Genomic DNA, 7057 nt, shown 5'->3' with positions numbered 1-7057 from the left:
TCCTTGCTCACTCTGCTCCTGCCACACTGCCTTCCTTTTCCCTTAAACTCACTCAAGGCCTTTGCACCTGCTATTCCTGAAAATGCACTGCACCTCTGTTATGGGCTGAATTGTGTCCTCCCAAAATTCACATGTTGAAGTCCTAACTCCCCGTACCTCAGAATGTGATTGTATTTGAAGATTGGGTCTTTAAAGAGGAGATTAAAGTAAAATCCTGTCATATGGGTAGGCCCTAATCTAATATGACTGGTGTCCTTATAAGAGATTAGGACACAGGCACACACAGACTAAGGGACAACTATATGAGAAGGCAGCCATCTACAAACCAGCGAGAGAGGCCTTAGAAGAAACCAAACCTGCCAACACCTTAATCTTGGACTTCTAGTTTCCAGAACTGTAAGAAAATAGAGTTCTGTTGTATAAGCGACCCTGTCTGTATTATTTTTGTTATGGCAGCCATAGGAAACTAATACAATCCCCATCTCCACATGGCTGGTTCTTTCTTATCACCCTCAGCTTTCAACATAAATGTCGGGTCCCCAGAGAGTATGTCCACAACCACTCAATCTAAACTACATTCTCCTGGGGTGCCTGGGTGGCTCAGTTGGTTAAATGTCTACTTTCAGCTCAGGTCATGATCCCAGAGACCTGGGATCGAGCCCCACATCAGGCTCCCTGCTCAGTGGGAAGTCTACTTCTCCCTCTCCCTCTGCTGCTTCCCCTGCTTGTGCTCATGCTCTCTCTCTCTGTGTGTCAAACAAATAAAATCTTTTAAAAAATAAACTACATTCTCCCATCATTCATTTTTCTTCATAGTAAAAGTTTCAGAGTACAAAGTTATGTTATTTGTTAACCAGCATATTGTCTAGAATATGAACTCAGCCAGGGCTGGGCCCTCAAGTGTCCTGTTGTTCCGCTGGGACAGTACCGGGCACAGGGTGGGCACGTGGAGAATATTGATTGGACGTCCACGATGCCAAATGCCAAAGAGACTACAAAGACAAATACGAAATGGTTCCCAAGCTGGGGAAGCGTAGTCTCTGTTGTGTGCCAGGAATCCTGCCACTCAAGGAGTGCACGGGCTTGAGGAGTGGACAGGGCGTGATCTGCGGAGGCGGGTACTACTGTGGGAGTGTAGGCAGTGGGCAGTGCACAGTTCGGAGGGACCTGCGCCTGCAGGAAGGGCTGGGAGAGCGGGAGGGAGAGGTAGACAGGGACTTCACCGCAATGTGCCAGGCGAGGGAGCTGAGCTTTCCTCTCCCTCTCCCCACTCCTCTTCCAGTCTCTCTCTTTCTTCTTCCTCCTCTTCATCATCTTCATCTTCTCTCTCTCTGTCTCATTCTTCCTCCTCCTCTTCTTCATCTCCTTTTCTCTCTCTCTCTTTCTCTCTTATCCTCTCCCCACCCCCAATCTCTCTCTCTCTACCTCCCCCTCTTGATAAGGAGGGAAAAAAAATAAACCCAACCTCATGGTTGTGTTGTGAGAACAGAATGATATGATACATGTGAAACATCCACCAATGTGTTGGGTCCCTAATTGATAAAAATTAGTTGAATATAAGTTAGTCGCATAACTGTAATAAACATTTCATTACTTGGACCAGAATGGATGGTATACTATTTCTAACCCACACCCACAATTTCACCAATTTATCAGTTCTTCAATGACCTACCTACTACCTACACACATCTAGCAGCTCACTACATTCTGTTTACACATCTGCTCTTTGCCCATATAAGAGGAGAATCATGAACAACTTAATTTATAGGAATCAAATGATATGAGCAGTGGATGCACTCAAGCTTAAAGCAATCCTATAAATCAGCTAAAATTATTTTAACAATTTAAAGTTAATTCCATTGTTGTTGGAGAGAATAATTTGCCTGACTTGAGTCCTCTTAAACTTTTTTTTTTTTTTTTATTTGTCAGAGAGAGAGAGCGCACAAGCACTGGGGAGGGGCAGAGGGAGAGGGAGAAGCAGGCTCCCCGCTGAGCAGGGAGCCCGATGCCAACTTGATCCCAGGACCCCGGGATCATGACCTGAGCCAAAGGCAGACACTTAACCAACTGAGCCATCCAGGCGTCCCATAAACTTTTTCGGATATATTCTGTTGGCCCAGAATCTGGTCTATCTGGTAAATGCTCAAAAGAATGTATGTTCTGCTGTTATTGAGAGAAGTGTTCCATTCAAGTGTTCTATGCAATTAGGATGAGTTGATTGATAGTGCAGTTCAAAACTGTATATCCTTGCTGATTGTCTGTCTACTTGTTCTATCAATTATTTAAAGAGGGGTATTGAAATCTCTGACTCTAATTGTGGATTTGCCTATTTCTCCTTTGCAGTTCTAACAGTTTTTTGCTATATATATTTTGTACCTTTATTTTAGGTAAATAAATATTTAGGATTGTTAGATCCTCTTGACGAATTGACTGTTAATTATCATGAAATGACTTCTTTATCCCCGATAATATTCTTTGGGCAGAAATCCACTTTGTCTAATAATATAGCCACCCCGCTTTCTTTTACAAGTGTTAGCAAGTATATCTTTTTTTTCTCATCTTTTTACTTTTAAGATATTTGTGTCTTTGTTACACTAGTGGGTGTTTGGGGGCTTATAAACACGTTTGTAACTTATCACACGTTACCTTCAAATGACGCTATTCTCCTTCACATATATATAAAAAACCTATAATAGCATATTTTGGGGGCATATTTTCCTAATTCTTTGTATGCCTGGTAATCTTTGATTGATCCCAGACATTGTAGCTTTTGCCTTGTTGGATGCTGGATGTTTTTGAATTCCTATAGAGATTTTTGGCCTTTGTTCTGGGATGCATTGAAATGCCATATTAAACGCATTTAATAAACTAAAGTTTCATCCTTTCACACCTCCCTTTTAAGTGTATCATGCAGGACCAGAACAGTGTTTAATCTAGGGCTAATTCTTCCCCACTAGTGAGGCAAGACCCTTCCGAGTACTCTCCCCAGCGCCCCGTGATTTGTGAGGTGTCCCGCCGTGCTGATGGGGATAGGCACTATTCCTGGCCCTGTAAGAATGCCACCTGCTGTTCCCTCTCATTCTAGGAGGGGGATTGTTGTCTCCCCCCTTGAGTGGTTTCCTCATGTGATTAGTACTCAGCTAAAAACTTCAGGAGGACCCTCTGGGGTTCTTGGTACTCTGTCCCCCACACTCTGGCTGCCTTGGTCTCCCTGAATCCTCAGCTGTGTGTCCACAACCCAGGGAGTCTGCCAGCTCTGCCCGGTTTCCATCTTCCTGTGGTGTAGGCGGGAACTCTCTCCCAGGCAATAAGCTGGGGCAATTACATGGTTGACTTTGTTTCTCAGCTCTCAGGAATTATTGTCTTTCATGACTTGATGCCGAGTGTCTTAAAACCACAGTCTTATAAACATTGCCTGGTTTTTAATGATATTTCTGATTCTTGGTACTCCCTCTTGTTTGGCAGTAAGTCTTACAGAGCCAAAATTATGGAAAAGCTGTGAAAGCAACTTCAAGTAGTTTCCAATCAATGACAAGAAGAAAAACAAATTGTTTAGCTGAGGTCAAGAAACTGGATGGCAATGGTCTCACTGACATCCTGGAAGAAGACATGAAAGGACTGAGGACAGAGGGAAACATTCTAGTACAAAAAAATTCTTGGTATCCTTATTTCTGGGAGATTTAGGGGCTTTTCCAAGGTAATTTTGACTATGGGGTGTGGGACTTTCCCTTCCAGCACTGATACTTGACCCTAAACCCAAGTACAATGAGACTCCCCAGTCCTGTTCTCCATTTCCCTTCTGTTCTCTCAACTATTAGACAACCTAAGAGGATATGGCCTGGAGTTGGGGCTGGTGAAGGTGAAAAGCTGCTGAACCAGTTCTCCCCACCCCAGACTCAAAGGCTTGTGAAATAAAGCTGTTATCACTTTTCCCCTACCAAACATTTGTCAACTGCTGCTTCTCAGGGCATTTCTGCCAAACCAGAAGTTTATCCTTTTAACCTTTGGCCCCTGACCTTGGGTACTGACCTAGTGCTCACTTCTTGCCCAGTACTGTGGGGGAGAGGTAATACGAAGTATCTGTTTTGGCTCTGGGGACTGAAAGACCAAACAAGCACATGTGACACCACTGAAGAACTCTCGAAGGGTAAATCCTAGATTTTCCTCTCCAGACTGAAAAGGCCCACTGAACCGAATAATGTAGGGACCTGATCACCACCGTGGCACTTTGTCATGAAATTTCTCAAAACCAGGGATGAAAAGGAAAGACTTTAAGAGTTAAAAGAGCAAAAAGAATGTTATACATAAAAGACCAGAAGTAGAAATGGAGTCAAACATCTCAATATTAGCCCTGGAAGCTAGAAAGTAATGGGGCAATAGCTTCAAAAGTCAGGGGGGGGGGGCCTTGCTGGCTTGGTTAATAGAGCATGTGACTTTTGATCTTGGGGTTGTGGGTTCAAGCCCCACACTGGGTGTCAATATTACTTAAAAATAAAATCTTCAAAAAAAGAGGGAAATGATTTTCAACCCAGAATCCCATATTTAGCCAAATTATCAAATGTGAAGATAAAATAAAAGCATGTGTAGTGGGTGCCTGAAGTAGTTCAATCGATTAAGCATCTGCTTTTGGCTCAGGTCATGATCCCAGGTTCACAGGATCAAGTCCCACATCAGTCTCCCTGCTCAGCGGGGAGTCTGCTTCTCCCTACCCCTCTCCCCTGCTCATGATCTCTCACTCTCTCTCAAATAAATAAATAAAATCTTTAATTAAAAAAACATGCATAATAATAATAATAATACTTCCTATACACCTTTTCTTCGGCAGCTGCTGAAGGATGTACTTCAGCAAAATGAAGTAGCAGATAAAGAGAGAAAAAAACCAAAACCATGAGATCCAGGAAACAGGCAGGGGCTCTATAAATCCCAGGATGAAAATTGTGCAGCCAATAGAGCAACTAGTTCCTACTGGGGCAGGAAGATGGAAGATTCCAAGAGGGAGGTCTTCAGAGGGAGCAAAAAAAATGGAGTAGTAAGACTGATATTTAAACATTTAGAAAATAAGATTTCTAGGCCATCAATAGAGGTGATGTAGTATGTGGAAAAAATTAAGGATAGGTATAGAAAATTAAACCAACTGGGGGGAAAGTACCATTGTTAACTCCAAGAAGAGTAAAAAGTTGTACAAGAAACATCTATACCATTTGGCTTTGCAGTGGACAAAACTGACATAGTCATCATAAGACAAATAATCTCTGAGTTAATTCAAAGACTGTGATAGGTCTGGGAAGCTGCAACAGGGAAAACACAGGGCGGGGGGGGGGGGGGGGGGGAGAAGGGGAGAGGAGCAAAATCTGCATCTTTTAGAGCAAGAGTGTTCGAAATAAATCAACCTAGAAAAACAACATGAGGGGCGCCTGGGTGACTCAATCGGTGAAGTGTCTGCCTTCGGCTCAGGTCATGATCCCAGGGTCCTGGGACCAAGTCAGTCCCACATCGGGGCTCCCTGCTCAGCGGGGAGCCTGCTTCTCTCTCTGCCTTCCGCTCCCCCTGCTTGTGCTTTCTCTCTCTCTGACAAATACATAAATACAGATCTTCAAAAAAAGAAAAGAAAACAACAACAACATGAACTGCTATTACCTCTAGGAGCAAAAATGAAGAGACAAAATTAATGGGGTCGGAAGCCTGGTGTTTTTCATTATAACTTTTCTAACACTATATATTTATAACAACCATGTGCATTGCTTGCATTATTTGTTTTATTGTGGTAAAATATTCAGAACATAAAATTTACCATTTTAACCATTTTTCAGTGTCCAATTCAGTGGCATTAAGTACATTCACGTTATTGTGCAACCATCACCACCATCCATTTCCAGAACTTTTCCATTATCCCGAACTGAAACTTCATACCTACTAAACACTAACTCTCCCACTCCCCTTCCCCTAACTTCTGGTAACCACTATTTTACTTTTTTCTCTATGAATTTGACTATTCTAGATCTCTCATATAAGTGGAATCATACAATAATTGTCCTTTTATGTTTTTTTTTCATTTAGCATAATGTCTTCAAGGTTCATCCATGTTGTAGCATGTGTCAGAATTTCCCTCCTTTTAGGGGTGCCTGGCTGGCTCAGGCTGTGGACTCTTGATCTTAGGGTTGTGAGTTTGAGCCCCATGATGGCTGTAGAGATTACTTAAAAATAAAATCTTAAAGGGTGCCTGGGTGTCTCAGTTGGTTGAGCATCTGCCTTCAGCTTGGGTCATGATCCCAAGGTCCTGGGATGGAGTCCCTCATCGGGCTCCCTGCTCGGTGGGAAATCTGCTTCTCCCTCTCCCTCTGCTCCTTCCCCTGCTTGTGCTCTCTCTTGCACTCTCTCTCTCAAATAAATAAATAAAATCTTTTTAAAAAATAAAAATAAATAAAATCTTAAAAAAAAATTTCCCTCCTTTTAAAGACTGAATAAATATTCCAATGTATGTATATATCATATTTTGTTTTTTCCATTGTTAACAAGAAAGCCACAGGTCCAAAATGATGTCACTTAGACCCAGTTCCCAAACCAGGGCTAGATACACTTATCTATTTGCCGTTTCAAACTCCCCCAGATATGTAGTCTTAACCAGTCAGTCAGGAATTTTTCTTTTGTTTTCTTTTTTTAATTTTTTAAAAATGTTTTTGAGAAGGGCAGGGCAGCAGAGGGAGAGAGACAATCTTTTTTTTTTTTTTTTTAAAGATCTTATTTATTTATTTGACACAGAGAGAGTGAGCACAAGCAGGTAGAGCAGCAGGCAGAGGGAGAGGGAGAAGCAGACGCCCCACTGAGCAGGGAGCCCAATGCGGGGCTCGATCCTAGGACCCTGGGATCAGGACCTGAGTCGAAGGCAGACGTTTAACTGACTGAGCCACCCAGGCGACCCGGGAGAGAGACAATCTTAAGCAGGCTCCAAGCCCAGCAGCCAAGCTCAGCGGCCAAGCCCAGCGGAGCTGATCCCAGGATCCTGAGATTATGACCCTGAGTCAAAATCAAGAGTCAGACACTTAACCAACTGAGCGAC

Source organism: Phoca vitulina, unplaced genomic scaffold (assembly GCF_004348235.1).
Source record: "Phoca vitulina isolate PV1807 unplaced genomic scaffold, GSC_HSeal_1.0 scaffold10, whole genome shotgun sequence".
In the NCBI taxonomy this organism is placed as follows: Eukaryota; Metazoa; Chordata; class Mammalia; order Carnivora; family Phocidae; genus Phoca; species Phoca vitulina.
This window is presented reverse-complemented; position numbering follows the sequence as displayed.